Here is a 16,733-nt window from a genome sequence, read left to right as displayed (position 1 = left end):
CTTTCTCAATTATGGGGACACAGCATCACTTCTGTCGTCTCCCACAGGCATTCAAGAACAGTCCTGGGTTATTTTCAGCCAGAGTAACAGAATTACTGCAAACATATGATGATGAGGCATTATCATATGTCGATGACATCTATCTTACAGACGATGATTTGGACAGGCACTTGAACAGGGTGAACACCATAATACTTGAGTTCGCCTCTGAAGGGTATGAATTCAACTTTAAAAAATCAAGAATTGCTGGGTCTTTCGTGAGGGAGAGTATCAGCTGGGTGTCGTCGGCGTATGAGATGATGTTGAGGTTGTGTTTGCGTGCAATGGTGGCGAGGGGGCTCATGTAGATATTGAAGAGTGTTGGGCTGAGCGATGAGCCTTGGGGTACGCCGCAGATGATCTCGGTGGCCTCGAAGCGGAAGGGAGGGAGGCAGACTCTCTGGGTCCTGTTGGAGAGGAACAAGGTGATCCAGTCCAAGGCTTTACCTTGGATCCCGGCGTTGTGGAGGCGGGTTATTAGGGTGCAATGGCAGACTGTATCAAAGGCGGCTGAGAGGTCTAGGAGGATGAGGGCAGTAGTTGCCCCGTTGTCGAGTAGTGTCCTGATGTCGTTGGTGGCTGCGATGAGGGCGGTCTCGGTGCTGTGGTTGGCTCGAAATCCGGACTGGGATGGGTCGAGGGATCCCTTGGCCTCCAGGAATGCGGTCAGCTGTTTATTGACGATCTTCTCGATCACTTTCGCCGGGAAGGGAAGAAGAGAGATGGGGTGGACGTTTTTGAGGACTTTAGGGTCCGCTGTGGATTTCTTCAGTAGGGCGTTGATCTCTGCGTGCTTCCAGCCCTCTGAGAAGGTGGCGGACCTGAGGGAGTTGTTTATGACGTTCCGTAGGTGGGGAGCGATAATGGTGTCGGCTTTGTTGAAGATGTGGTGAGGGCATGGGTCGGAAGGAGAGCTGGAGTGGATGGTGTTCATAGCGTGGGCAGTGTCTTCAGTGCTGATGGGAGTCCAAGCGCTGAAGGTGGTTGTGGGGGGCGTTGGTTCTGTGGCTGGGGGCGGAGTCTGGGCGGCGAAGCTGTTGTGGATATCGGCGATCTTGCGGTGAACGAACGTGGCGAGGGAGTTGCAGAGGTCTTGCGACGGTGTGATGTCGTTGCTGTTGGTGCTGGGATTAAAGAGCTCTTTTACGATGCTGAAGAATACGAACAAGAATGTCCTCTGCCCACTGAGATTCTGCCTCTAAAACATTACGGATGTATAATTTATACAGACGGATCAGCACAGCCCACAATTAGGGGTAAACAAGCTTATAGTGCTGCATGCACGATCGTTAAAGGTCGCTGGCGCGATGGAAAATTCAGACCTATGGTCACAAAAACTCAATCTCACAGAGATTGTACAGCTCAGCGAGCTAAACTACAGCTTTTCAAGATGGCGCTTGAAAATACCGATCGCGAATTCCCCACACTCCTAGTGTGTGATTCGTATTACTGCGTCCAGTCTTACAATGAATACTTGCAGAATTGGGTTCAAAAGGGTTTCAAAGATGCAAAAGGAGGCACAATTAAGCATAAAATGCTTTGGGAACAAGTAGTTTTATTACAGAAAGAACTACAAAAGACTCATGTGATCCATACACCGAGTCATCAGCGTGATGGCGTTCACGTTGCGGGGAATTCATTGGCTAATGAAGCCGCGAAGGCAGCTGTTCACAACGGCTTCCGTTTCTGCAATCACTCATTCAAAAACAAAAATAGACAGCGAAATAATGCAGGCTGTCACTGCTTCCAACAAGGACAGCGGTAAAACATTACCAAAATGCTTCCCACTCAAGTACTCATAAATAACTGATGCAAACAATGTTCTGTGTGCTAGAATCTCTGGAGTGGGGGATAGAGTAATCCCAAACATGGAACACAGGTTAGGACTAATCTTAGCAGCACACAAATGGCTTGCCTCTGCACACGCAGGTGTTTCTGCTACAGTGTCATTATTAAAGCAAAAATACTGGTGACCGCGCATGGGGAAACAAACCAGAAACTATGTTTTGGAATGTGAAATCTGCCAGAAAATGAAAGTTTCAGCAGTGAAACGCCCAGTGCAGACGCCACTTTTAATTTCTAATAAACCACTAGCATGTGTTTACTTGGACCACTGTGGTCTCTTACAGAGGGATGGAAACTATAAATATATCATGGTCGCAGTGGATTCATGCTCAAGATTCATTTGGATGTGGCCTCAGCGCTCGGCTGACGCCCGAACTGTTATAAAAGATTTGCGAGTCTTTATCGGCACATACGCAATCGGCACACTTCATTCTGACCAGGGTCCTGCTTTTAGCTCTCGAGCTTACAAGGAGGCCATGGCCAGCTTGGGCGTTGCATTGCGGTACTCAAGTTCATTCCATCCTGAGGGAAATTTGGTTGTGGAAAGAAAAAACCGTGACATAAAGCAATCTATAACAGCTAGGGTATTAGGCTCGGGTGACGGGTGGGTCAAACATCTAATAAGTGTCCAACGCAGTCTTAATAATCTGCCAAGAAATTCTCTGGGTGGAATCACTCCATATGAAATCCTTTTTGGTACTAGAATGATGGTCGAAGACTTCGATCATCATACTTCTGTGATAGAACAAAAACCCTTTGATATCCAAGATCGTTTGGCTGTTTTACAGGACTTAAATGAAACCAGAAGAAGTCTAAGCAACACCATACAAAAGCCAACGACCACTGAAGAAAAACCACCTGTCCCAGCAAGACCTGTGTGGATTTCGAAGATTGGGGATCTGGTCAGAGAGAAAATAGCGGATAAGAAGGAATTTGGGCCTTCTTACTGAAAACCTGTACCTGTACTAGCAGTCCACGGATCAAGAACAGTGTTACTGCCGCCCCTTGCTGGAAGAAAGGCGAACCAGTCCGTATCAATTGACCTGGTAAAACCACACCATGTGGCCGATAATAAGTAGCAGGCCCAGTGGACTCCAAAGATGTAGCAGACGACCAAATCTTGCTACCATCCAAGAGGTTCAAACTGAAAGGCTCATCACCTTTGAAAAATCTGCAGTGAGAAAAGAAGGACAATGCAAAAAAGCCATGGAACTTGTGCCTCTTGAAACCCAAATAACAGAAACTCCCATCTACAATGATGTAGCATCTGACTATACTAACATGTCAAGGGAACAAGTAGCTCCAGCGATTTCAAATAATCCAGATGCAATACCAACAATTGACAGAACTGCCTCTGGCTATTTCACCAACTTTGATACCTTTTTTGAGGATCCCAGAGAGCCTGAAACAACGCCAACAAACAAAACTTTCAAGGAACAAGTAAAAGAACTTTTTCACCAGCTTGCAAATACATATATGGTTTCACCTAGGTTGAATTTTGGATTGTGTTAGGTGTACTTTTTCTCCTACTTTGGCTCATTCTTGTTTCAAGTTTGGGAACGCTGATAGATGGAAAATATACTAAAATGGACATAGCAAGTATGAACATCAACTTGCTCCTGAAACCACACAAATCATCTCATCGTGAGCAAAGAGACCTGTCATCAGTAAACATCACAGCCGTTCCTCTACCTGGTGGTATAGCTTGGGATAGAACTGATTATGACATCTATGGTCCTGTAGAGCTGTTGAAGAGTCCACACCAATTTAAGGTTTCCTTGAGTGATTTTGTTTCGCCGAGTACATTTTCTGATGATTGGAAATTTGAGACTGTTAATAACATGTTGGCAGGGTTAGAAAAGTCAGCAAAATTTGCAAAACATGAATACTTAGATGGTTCATCAAATTATGAAGAAATGTATTGTTTTAATCATTTTGGTCACCATTATTTGCACAAATCTGCAAACCCCAGAAATGTTTTAACTTATAATCAATGGGAACATTGTCCAACGCCACCAAAAGGTAGCTCTAAAACATTTTATAAAAAATGTCCATTCTTTACAGGTTTTAATGTCTCAAATCCAGAAACTTTTTACTTTAAAAATGTTAATAAGACAGGCATGAAAAGTATGTTAACTAATACTAAGCAAATTTATTCTGCGGCCTTTTATGCTCGATTTTCCACATTAGGTTTTGACTTTTGGAAAGACAACATTGAGACAAAAACTGTCTGGGGCACAAAAGACTGGCAGGTACAAGGTTTAGAAGCATTATTCAGAGCCTGCATCATCCCAGAACAAATAATGTTCTTAAATGAAACTGTTCAACAGACATCTTGTCTTGGCCTGGCTAAGATAAAAGATTTAAACAAACCGTCCATACCTAAGCCCACACCTGTTAGTAATAGAACTACAGATGAGGAGGTAGACGTAAATTACATTTTACAACAAAACAAAACTAATCCTGATTGGAAAAAATGGTTAATCTGGCCCACAGACACGAATAACTATCAAGATAGATTCCTGAACAAGACACATGGGTTTACAGTAACTAGGCCAGATCCAAGATATGTCCAGAGACAACATCCAGGGATAATAACAACTTACAGTGTAGGAAAACTGTGCCTTGGTGAGGTACGCGGACCAACAGGCACACAGGTACCATCTACTGCGAACATTGCTAACATGGCTGATGCTGACGGCGATGCTTCTCATCTGTGTACAATTGATCTACTTAATGAAGTGGTTCAACTTTCATCTACTGTGGTAGACGATTTCTTTGCCAGCCTAGACGATTTAATGTTTTCTCCTGACACCGAGAATAACTTTTAAAGTTATCACACAGCGTTCTATTAGCTTTGAGTTTGACCTTTGTTTTTCAAAACAAACACTTCTAGCTTTGGAACTCTTGTTTTCTACGATTTGATTTGACTTTTTTTCAAAAATAAACTTTGGCACCAAGCAATCTGCTTAAAGTAGAACTATTCTTATAGAACTAGAATTCTTTGAACACTTCCAAGAAACAATATTGACCTTATCAAGAAACCAAAACAGTTTATATTATCTGCTATGGGATGGTCTCCTCCTTTTTTCTGTATATAGAGCCATTTCATATATGTACATTTTATGATTCATTCAGTTAGCAATACTAACAACATGCTACATGATTGAAATGAAATCATTGCTTTTCAAATACGTTCAGTATAAATGCTCACTTATTCGTGTACAACCATTTCAAATGCATTTTTATGTATTTTTGGGTGGGATTGTAAACACATGCTTTAGATATGTTTTAAGGCTCACATTTAGTAATGTCGAACATAATAAAGTGGAGTGGGTGTTGTAGACCATTTTAGGACCCTAGTGTAATTTTCCTGATTCATGCCCTTATATAGGTATAAATCACCATGTCCATATATAGGCATAGAAATCATAACCATATTTAGACATAGCTCAAGCAGTCCAAATACGACATGGCTACTTCCACCAGTTCTGAAAATCCCCAACGATTTCATGGAAAACTCGGCTTCAGCAGCTAGGGACTTCCCCTTGCTTGAATATTGATTTATCCAAGAACTCATGGAGTTTTCAAAGAACTGAGACTCTTTGATGAAGTTATTATGTCCACCTTTACGTCAATTTCAGCACCTTCAAGGTATAAATGTGCCCACATTTGCCTTAGCAAACACACACTGGTTTGGAGCAGTTCGACTATCTACTTACCCGACGCATCCTGCTACAGCAAGTGCCGAAGGAAGCCGACCCTCCAGCAGACGCACTGAGGGAGACGCTGTCTTTTCTCCTGCCGAGAAATCCAGCTCCAGTGTTTCCAAGCTACCCTTGCGGGTTGTTGGGAAATTGAGTCCCGAGACAGAGATACCAGACCTCCTTCATTCTAAACCAAGGTACGGAGCTTGTTAGACCCTAAGAGAAATCTTGGATAGATTCTTGGCAAAGAATACTAAATTTATGCTACACCTCACTTACTTTTTGCCTCCTACTAGACTTAAGTTAGGTACATCGGGGTAGCCGTATTTTAGAAGCACCAGTTGAGTACATTTTAGCCTTTGTTATTTTATGTATGTATTTATCTATGGTCTAGAAACCATACCATGCTTTTACAGTATTATTTTATAATACTCTTCTTGCTGTACGCATTATACTTCACAGCCAGTATTACGATTGTAGCAGTTCACTTTACTTGCATTAGAAAGAAGACTGTTCAATAAATCTTTTTATTGAAAACGCCCGACTCTCTATTTCTCTGCACCTCTGATGAAATGAAGCATGCACGAATGACTGAGTAAAATATCTATCTATTGTTTCCACGACTCTGAAGATCAGTTTTATCTTGGGAAACAAAGTTGTCATGTTTATGCAGTTGTCAGAAACTAAATCCCTTCTTGTGAATTCGAGAAAGTTTCTAGTGACCTCTGAGCTAGCTGGCACTCACAATTAAGTTTAATATATTCGATAGAGACCTAGTAGACATAAGTCCTACGTCACATCTATAGGATATATTATTCCAATGCGCAGAGCCTATTGGGAATATGGGAACTACACTACACAAGGAGCAGGGATCCCTCCAGAGAGGACTTGAGCCCGTGGCAAAAGACTTGTCCCACTCCTTGAAGGCCTGAGACCGGTGGCTGTCAAATAGGAGGAATGTGATGTCACTGTAACCCCTAAGGTGTAATGGGAGGAGGGAATCTTGTACAGTAAGGCAAGGGACTCAACACCAGGGTCAACCAGGAGAGTGGTGACTCCCCAACAGTACAGAGAATTCCTCCTTAACCTAGCCAATGACATCCCCTTAGCTGGACATCTGGGGCAGACCAAGGCCTGGGAAAGGCTGGTCAATCACTTTTATTGGCCTCAGATGTCAGAAAAGGTAAAACAGTTTTGTCACTCCTATGTCACCTGTCAAGCCAGTGGCAAGGCAGGTGGCAAGCCATACTACTGTCTGTGGTAGGGATCCCATATGAGAGGGTAGGGATTTGCATTATTGGTCCCCCAGACCCCCTATCTACTGCCTCAGGCAACATGTTCATTTTGGTGGTAATGGACCATGCCACCTGATACCCTGAAGCAATTCCCTTTAGGACAGTTACTGCTCCTGCAGTAGCTAGAGCCCTACATGGCATCTTCAACAGGGTTGGATTCCCCAAGGAGGTCACCTCAGATAAAGACACAAATTTCATGTCTGGCTATTTGAAAGCAATGTGGGAGGAGCAGCCGCCGTCCGTGCAGGTAACAGCGGTGGGGCCGGGTGAGGGGTATTTGGAGGGATGATGCTGAGGGAAATGACATTATTTATTTCATTTTCCCTTGAAATCCCCCCTTACTCGGCCCCACCAGTTTTACCTGCACGGACTGCGGCTGGGGATGAGTGTGGAGTGACTTCTAAGTTCACTTTCCCCTACAATTCCCAAGAATTGGTCTTGTAGAAAGGTTCAACAAGTCCATGAAGGGCATGATTTTGGGATTACCTGAGAAACTCAGAAGGAGATGGGATGTTCTCCTACCATGCCTGATGTTTCCTTCCATGGAGGTCCTTCAGAAAGGAATAGGTGTCGTGCTTGCGTTTGAGGACGTGGTTGGCAATCCTCACCTCCAGTTGGTTGGCAAGATCAAGCCGCATGCGCGAAGAGCCGAGCATGCGCAGATGCATCATTCCCGGCATTTAACCACTCCCTTCCCTACATTGAACGATTCGCGTTCCGTTCCGGTTCTGAGGTCAATTGTGGTTTGTGTCCGGGTCACGGTGGTGGCGAGCAGCGGGATCCGTCGGGACTGGCGTTCGTCGGGTCGTCTCCTGGCAAGTACTGTCTAGCGACTTGAAATCGATGTTGTACGCATCTTTCCATATAGCGAGAGGTGCGGTTGTGTAGTATTACTCACGAGTATTTCGCATTGTCTATAAAGCATCGCAGCAGTTCCCTGAGCTTCTAAGGGATTGGCTATCAGTTTGTTTTTGCAGTTTAGTTGGAGTTCTTATTTTTCCACGCGGTGCGTGTTAGACTTAAGGTGGATTTGGAAGATGGTGTTCTTCCCTGGATACTTGTCGGGACTAGTGGAGCATTGATACTAGTCCCGGCACTTACTTATAGTTTACCTGGTACTAGAGGAGTGTTGATTCTAGTTCCAGTCTTTGAGGTTTTCTTTAAGCCCATACACAGGTAGGCTGAATGTTGTATTCTCCTCATTTACCTGTGTAGCACAGATAGTAAGGACACTCACTTTACAATATATTGCAGGATATACAGAAAACTCCCATTCCTGACCACCAGACCTTACAACCCTATTTACATGTTGCCAGCTCTCTCATCTCAGCCCCGTATGTAACTTTCTCACAATTCTTACCTTTCTTACTACACTCATCTATTACTACACTAACCATTGTTCTTTGTATTCACATAGGACTCCAGTATTCAGAGATTTGGTGGCTCCCCAGGAATAACAGTTACTTCTTCTGTGTATAAAGAAACCTGTGGTTTTTTTTCCCCCACTTTCCTTGTTTTGCCTCCCGGTTTTCCCTTGACGGGCATCACTATCCTTGCTCAGTGATATCATTCTGGCAGGTGGTGAACCAGTTAGGTGAGGCAGTGGAAAGAGCATCACCTTCCTGGTACTTCTGAGGCAACATTCGTGTCAAGCATCACAGAACGCGAAGCCTTTATTTATTTGCCGCCCAAGTACCATGGAGGTGACTTTAGGCGACCTGGCAAACATGATGGGTAATCTCCAGAGGGAGACTTAATCATTGGCCGATAGATTAGATAGAATGGATATAGATGGTGGGGCGGGTGCTACAGGCTCACAGACTCCTGTTATAAAAGTGGTCACTCCACCTCCCCCTATACCCTTGGCTCCCCCAGAAAGATTCAATGGAGACCCAGCCAAATGCGCGGCATTCATTAGTCAGTGCCAATTACATTTCATGTGTAAAGCTACTTGTTTTCCTACAGATGAAGCTAAGGTGGCTTTCGTCCTTTCATATTTAGGAGGTTCTGCGGCGAATTGGGCCATACCCCTAATCGAGAGAGATGATCCCCTGCTTCTTGACTATAACGCGTTCAAGAGAGAATTGCGGAAATTATTCGACAAACAAACATTCACCCATGCAGCTGATACTGAGCTTTTGACACTCAAACAAGGTTCTAAAGATCTAGCTACATACATATCCACTTTTCACCGTTTAGTGGCAGAAGCTGAATGGCCTCGGGAGAAGCGCAGCACCTTATTTTATAAGGGGCTGCGTGATGAATTAAAAGACGCATTAGCTCATGTTGTTGACCCCCCGGATACATGCCCAGAGCTAATTGATCTAGTAGTAAAACTGGATCATCGGTTAGGAGAAAGAAGGAAGGATAAAACTAGGAGTGATTTCAATAGGATACCTTTCAAAGACAGCAAGACTGAGACTGAAGGGAGTGTAGAAACCACAGAACCTATGCAGATTAGGAGCATTAAGGGACCCCTCAGTGAAGCAGAAAGACAACGCAGAAGGAATCTTAAACTATGTTTGTATTGTGGCAAAGCTGGGCATTTCCTGAGGGAATGCCCCGTTAAGCCTAAACAAAAGAGACAGTCGGAAAACTAGAGGACCCGAAGCCAAGAGAGACTAAGGCATCGGGTCATTCAGGATCAATAGTCTCCTCCTTTTCACATTCACAGAGTCACTTTTTTGTACCTTCTTTGCTGCAAAGCAATACTCACCGATTAGAAGTCTCAATAATGATTGATTCCGGAGCTTCCGGTAACTTTATGGATGGTAATTGGGCACAAGAGAACCACTTTTCCTACATACCAAAGAAAATTATGGAAGAGGTATATACCATTGATGGGAGTTCTTTGAAATCCGGCCCCATAACACATACCACAGAGACGTTAGAAGTTGTCATAGCTGACACCCATTGGGAATCTCTTAGCTTTGATATCATTCAATCCCCGCAATTCCCGGTGGTGTTAGGACTTCCCTGGTTAAGACTCCATAACCCAACCATAGATTGGCAGACAGAACGGATATTATTCGATTCTGTATATTGCCATACACACAAGCAACCCATTGCCTCTACGCTGTCCAGTATAAATACCACAGTATTAGAAACTACAGCCAGTGAACCCCTGATAGATCCAGTAGACCATGAGGCAGTAGTTATTGAGACGGAAGAAGATGTGGAACAACCTGATGCGAGTTTACCAGAGGTCTATCACATGTATTAATCGAACTTTGATGCCAAGGAAGCCACCAGTCTACCCCCTCATAGGGTATACGACTGTAGAATTGACCTACAAGCAGGGGCTCGTATTCCGACTAGCAGAGTATATGCATTGACAGAGAAGGAAAACATTTACCTAAGAGAATATTTGGATAAAATGCTGGATCTTGGGTTCATCAGAGTCTCTAGGTCCCCCGATTCATCAGCTCTCTTTTTTATCCCTAAACGTGAGGGTGGTTTGCGTTGCTGCATAGATTACCGTTCCCTTAATGCAGTAACCATCAAAAACAGATATCCGTTGCCACTCATCTCCTCTCTCCTGGATCAGGTCAAGACCGCTAAGTATTTTACCAAGCTTGATCTAAGAGGGGCATATCATCTTGTGAGAGTGAGAGAAGGAGATGAGTGGAAAACGGCGTTCTGCACCAAGTTCGGATTGTTCGAATATTTGGTGATGCCCTTTGGGCTCTGTAATGCGCCTTCCGCTTTCCAGTATTTCATAAATGATGTGCTGAAAGAACTGCTAGATAAATGTGCCATCGCATATATAGATGATCTCCTTATCTATTCAGCTACATTGGAGGAACATGCGGGTCATGTTCAAGCTGTGTTACAGAAACTAAAGGATAATTACCTGTTCTGTAAATTGGACAAATGTTTTTTCCACAGGTCCAAAGTTGCCTTTTTGGGGTATATATTGTCATCCCAGGGACTGCAAATGGATCCGCACAAGGTACAGGCTGTTATTCAATGGCCGTCTCCCGCTTCAATTAAGGAGATACAACGGTTCCTTGGCTTTCGCCAATTTTTATAGGCGTTTTATAGAGCATTTCTCAGAGATTGTAACACCCATCACCAAACTTCTGAGAAAAGATACGCCTTTTGTATGGTCCTCCGAAGCTGAGCATTCTTTTCAGACCTTGAAAAAAGCTTTTACTATGGCCCCTATACTTAGACATCCCGACCAACAGAGCCCCTTTGTAGTGGAGGTTGATGCGTCCCAAGTGGCAGTAGGAGGAGTGTTATTTCAAGCCCACCCAGAGACAGGAGAATTACATCCTGTAGCCTATTATTCTCATAAGCTCACTCCAGCAGAAATCAATTATGCCATTGGAGAAAGAGAGTTGCTTGCAATAAAGAAGGTACTGGAGGAATGGAGGCAATTTTCTATTGGGTACCAGATACACAGTCACCATAATAACAGACCATCGCAACTTACAGTATCTCAAAACCACTAAAGCTTTGTCCATGAGGCAACTGCGATGGACTCAGTTCTTTGGTGGCTATGATTTTGAAATCCATTTTAGAGCAGGAAGGAAAAACGGTAAAGCGGATGCTTTGTCCCGTTTGGGTTATGAAAGTCCCCCGATAGATGAACATCCTCCCTCCATTATTGACACCAACAAGATAATTGGAGGTACCTTCACGGAAGAACAATTCCTGAAGGAAGTAGCTAACGCACAACAGAGGCCAGAAGCTAATGCCTTTCTCCAGACTCAGGATACTCAAACAAAACAAGGGTTAAAATATGTACATAATGGATTATACTTACCTGAAGTCCAACAAAGACAGACGGTTATGAATTGGTGCCATGCACAAGGTGTTGCAGGTCATCCAGGGTATAAGAAGACTATTGAATTGGTGAAACGCTATTGTTGGTGGCCAACCCTGAATCGGGATGTACAACACTATGTCAAAACCTGCGCTGTCTGTGCCCAAGGCAAGGCCTCTCACATCAAACCTGTAGGACTTTTATGTCCTATTCCCTCTCCACCAGGCCCTTGGCACACTGTGTCAATGGACTTCATTGTTGAATTGCCACGCACTAAGAATGGAAACACCACAGTATTAGTAGTGGTAGACCTATTCACTAAATTAGCTCATTTTATACCTCTGTCTAGTCTCCCTACATCAGTCACGCTGGCACAAGTTTTTCTACATAACATTATCAGACTACACGGCATTCCTTATGTTCTTATCACGGACAGGGGTGTGCACACTTTGTTTCCAAATTCTGGAGGCAATTGTGTACTTTGCTACAGATTGACGTTCGGTTGTCCTCTAGCCATCATCCTCAGACTGATGGACAAACTGAACGGGTCAATCAAAGCCTGGAACAGTTCGTGAGATGTCAGTCCCTTCAGACGAATCAAGATTGGGATGAAATGATCTGGTTAGCAGAACTATCGTACAATAACAGCCTTCACTTCTCTACATTGTTTACTCCCTTTTATGGATCTCATAGTTTCCATCCCAGAGTCTTACCCATTCCTCTGTCAGTTACATGTAACACTCCATCAGTCACCTCTTTGGTTCAACATTTGCAGACAGTTCATACTTCCATACAGGACAATCTGGACAAGGCAAAGGTGGCTTATAAGAAAGGAGCAGATGCACATAGAACACCAGAACCTGCTTATCAGTCAGGGGATAAAGTGTGGCTATCTACCAGACATATTGCTTTGCGTGGTTCCTGTAAATTTAAACCTAATTTTATAGGGCCTTTTCAGGTTGCAAAGGTCATTAATCCTGTAGCATTACAACTAGACCTGCCTCCATCAATGAGAATACACCCAGTATTCCATGTATCCCTCCTCAAACCCGTTGAGCCTGGTACACGCCTCCTACCTATACCGAGTCCGGTGATAGTGGATTCAGAAGAAGAGTATGAAGTTGAAAGGATCATTGATTCTAGACGTTGCAGAGGCAGATTGCAATACTTGATACATTGGAAAGGGTATGGTATTGAAGAACGTAGTTGGGAACCTGCGAGTCAGATACATGCTCCCAGATTGTTACGCCTTTTCCATCGACGCTATCCCAACAAACCCAAACCTATTGGTGGAGGAGTAGGAGGGGTGTACTGTTGTGCTTGCGTTCGAGGACGTGGTTGGCAATCCTCACCTCCAGTTGGTTGGCAAGATCAAGGCGCATGCGCGAAGAGCCGAGCATGCGCAGATGCATCATTCCCGGCATTTAACCACTCCCTTCCCTACATTGAACGCTTCGCATTCCGTTCCAGTTCTGAGGTCAATTGTGGTTTGTGTCCGGGTCACGGTGGTGGCGAGCAGCGGGCGGGCGAGCGCGTTCCGTTCCAGTTCTGAGGTCAATTGTGGTTTGTGTCCGGGTCACGGTGGTGGCGAGCAGCGGGATCCGTCGGGACTTCGGCGGTCGTCGGGTCGTCTCCTGGCAAGTACTGTCTAGCGATTTGAAATCGATGTTGTACGCATCTTTCCATATAGCGAGAGGTGCGGTTGTGTAGTATTACTCACGAGTATTTCGCATTGTCTATAAAGCATCAGCAGCAGTTCCTTGAGCTTCTAAGGGATTGGCTATGTTTGTTTTTGCAGTTTAGTTGGAGTTCTTATTTTTCCACACGGTGCATGTTAGACTTAAGGTGGATTTGGAAGACGGTGTTCTTCCCCCTGATACTTGTCGGGACTAGTGGAGCATTGATACTAGTCCCGGCGCTTAGTTATAGTTTACCTGGAACTAGAGGAGTGTTGATTCTAGTTCCAGTCTTTGAGGTTTTCTTTAAGCCCATACACAGGTAGGCTGAATATTGTATTCTCCTCATTTACCTGTGTAACACAGATAGTAAGGACACTCACTTTACAATATATTGCAGGATATACAGAAAACTCCCATTCCTGACCACCAGACCTTACAACCCTATGTACATGTTGCCAGCTCTCTAATCTCAGCCCCGTATGTAACTTTCTCACAATTCTTACCTTTCTTACTACACTAATCTATTACTACACTAACCATTGTTCTGTGTATTCACATAGGACTCCAGTATTCAGAGATTTGGTGGCTCCCCAGGAATAACAGTTACTCCTCCTGTGTATAAAGAAACCTGTGTTTTTCCCTCCCCACTTTCCTTGTTTTGTCTCCCTGTTTTCCCTTGACGGGCATCACTATCCTTGCTTAGTAATATCATTCTGGCAGGTGGTGAACCAGTTAGGGGAGGCAATGGAAAGAGCATCACCTTCCTGGTACCTCTGAGGCAACATTCGTGTCAAGCATCACAGTAGGTTTCAGTCCATTGGAACTACTATTCGGGCACCCTATAAGAGGTCCTTTGAGTTTGGTGAGAGTAGGTTGAGAGAGACCTCTCAGAGCCCAAACAAGACATTCTGGACTATGTACTAGGCCTTCAATGAAGAATGGCTGAATATATGAGGAAAACAAATAGAAACATGGAGGCACTCAGGGGCTTGTCAAGCACCTGTATGACCAGAAGTCTTCCATGGTTAAGTACCAACCTGGACAACCAGTGTGGGTCCTAAAGCCTGTAGCACACAGGGCCTGCCAAGATAAGTGGATTGGGCCTTACTCTATCTTAGAGAAGAAGGATGAATTCACATATCTGGTTGATTTGGGAATCCTCATAGGGCGATACATGTGAATAGGCTCAAGCGCCATGATGACAGAGCAGATATCACTATGCTCAAGGTGACAGATGGAGGGGAAGAGAAGTGTGAGCCTCTTCCTGGCCTACTGCCTACTAATGTCAAGGATGGATCAGTGAAGGGAGTAGTTCTCTCTTCTACTTTAACAAGACAACAGCAAAAGGGACTGCAACAACTTTCTCAATCATTTTGCAGATCTCTTTTCCTTGACCCCCAGGTTTGACAATATGGTGTACCCATGAAGTGGAAAGCAGTGACAGTTGGTATGTCAAAAGCGAAATATACAAATTGTCAGACCAGGTCAAAGCTAGCATCAAAGCAGAGGTTAAAAAGATACTAGGATTGGGGGGTGATTGAGCTCTCTAGCAGCCCATGGGCTTGCCCAGTTGCCCTGGTGCCTAAGCCTAGTTCCAAAGGAGGAAAGCTAGAAAGGAGATTCTTTGTGGACTACAGAGGCTTGAATGCAGTCACCAAGACTAATACTCACCCCATTCCAAGATCAAATGAGCACATAGATAAGTTGGGGGCTGCAAGATTTCTGAGCACCTTTGACCGAACTTCAGGTTATTGGCAGACATCCCCCACACCAGCAGCCAAAGAGAGGTCTGCCTTTTCAACTCCGGAAGGCCACTGTCAATTCAAGGCGATGCCCTTTGGATTCAAACATGCACCTGCCACCTTCCAGAGGTTGGTGAACAGAGTGACTTTAGGTTTGGAAAACTTAAGTGCAGCGTATCTGGATGATATTTCTGTCTTTAGTTCCACCTGGGAAGATCACCTGATCCACCTCAGGGAAGTGGTTCAAGCCCTTCAACAGGCAGGGATGCCTATCAAGGCAAGTAAGTGCCAGATAGGGCAAGGGATTGTAGTGTACTAGGTTTTTTTTTTTGTTTTTTTTCTGAGTTTTATATAGCGCCTGGTTACCATTAGGCATCCCAGCGCTCACCAGAGAATGAAACTACCAGAGTAATGCGGGGGTTAAGCAGAGAACAAAAAGGTTTTTAAAAATTTGCGGAACCGAAGAAGACTAGCTTCCGAACGTAGATGTAGGGGAAGAGAGTTCCACAAGGTGGCCACATTTATCAAAAACCTTCTGCCACCCGTTCTTGCCTTCTTCACCCTCCCTACCTGCAAAAGATGTTGGTGGTCAGAACGGAGAGAGCGGGGGCCTTATAGGGCTGAACCATCTCCCCCAGAATAGGTGGGCCTACCCCCTGCAGGACTTTATGAGCGATACAAAGTGACTTGAACTTCACCCTGTCCCTCACAGGGAGCCAATGCAGCGCCTTCAGCGCAGGGCGAGCAGACTGATGCCTGGGGAGACCCGTCAGGAGCCTGGCGGCCGCATTCTGCACTTGCTGCAGTTTGTTCATGGTAGATTCTGGAGCCCCCAGGAACAACGCGTTGCTGAAGTCCAGCCGCGAGATAAGCCCCTGGATGAGAAGTCTCCTGGTGGCCGCTGGGAGCAGAGGTAGAATCTTCCGAGCCGAGCGGAGCAGGCCAAAACACACGCCAGCAGTCATTTTAGCATGGGTTTTAAACGACAGTTCCTGCTCAAGCCAAACCCCCAGGCTCTTAATCTCCTGCTTGGGGGTGGGTACAGGTCCAAGGCAATCGGGCCAGCTGCTGGGGGACAAAGATGGAGAGGAGTTTCCCAGCAGCATCAGCTCCGTCTTGGAGCCGTTGAGCTTCAGTGCTGAGCTGCACATCCATGTGTAGATCTTCTCCAAACACGATTGCAGCCGGTCAGGATGGTGAGCCGACTGGGAGAGGCCTACCACCAACTGAGTATCATCAGCATAACTGATGATTTTAATACCCAGCGACAGTACCACACTCTCCAGGGGGGCCATGTAGACGTTGAATAAAGTAGGGCTCAATGAGGAGCCCTGTGGCACACCACACTGGAGAGGGATTGAAGATGATTTTTCATGGCCTTCCCACACCTCAAATATACGTCCTTCCAAGAAGGAAGCAAACCACTTGAGGGCCGAACCGGTGATCCCCACCCCCGCCAGCCATTGGAGAAGCACCTGATGGTCCACGGTGTCGAAAGCAGCACTGAGGTCCAGGAGGATCACTGCCACTGATCCCCCCCGAATCCAAAATGCTCCTAGCATTCTCCACAACCGCCAGCAGGGCGGTGTCGGTCCCCTGACCGGGACGGAAACCCGTTTGGGAATCGCATAGGAGGGAGTTGGCCTCCAAGAAGT

The 16,733-nt window shown here is 45.1% G+C and overlaps 1 long non-coding RNA gene across 1 annotated transcript in view; it reads left to right on the top strand.

Moving 5' to 3' along the window:
• Positions 1-16,733, top strand: part of LOC147677836 (uncharacterized) — a 114,363-nt gene that overhangs the window by 89,961 nt on the left and 7,669 nt on the right. The gene's annotated exons all lie outside the window — the stretch shown is intronic.

This window comes from Lissotriton vulgaris, chromosome 12, assembly GCF_964263255.1.
Source record: "Lissotriton vulgaris chromosome 12, aLisVul1.2, whole genome shotgun sequence".
NCBI classification, from domain to species: Eukaryota; Metazoa; Chordata; class Amphibia; order Caudata; family Salamandridae; genus Lissotriton; species Lissotriton vulgaris.
The sequence above is the reverse complement of the archived record's forward strand: the minus strand, read 5'-3'. Positions and strand labels throughout refer to the sequence as shown.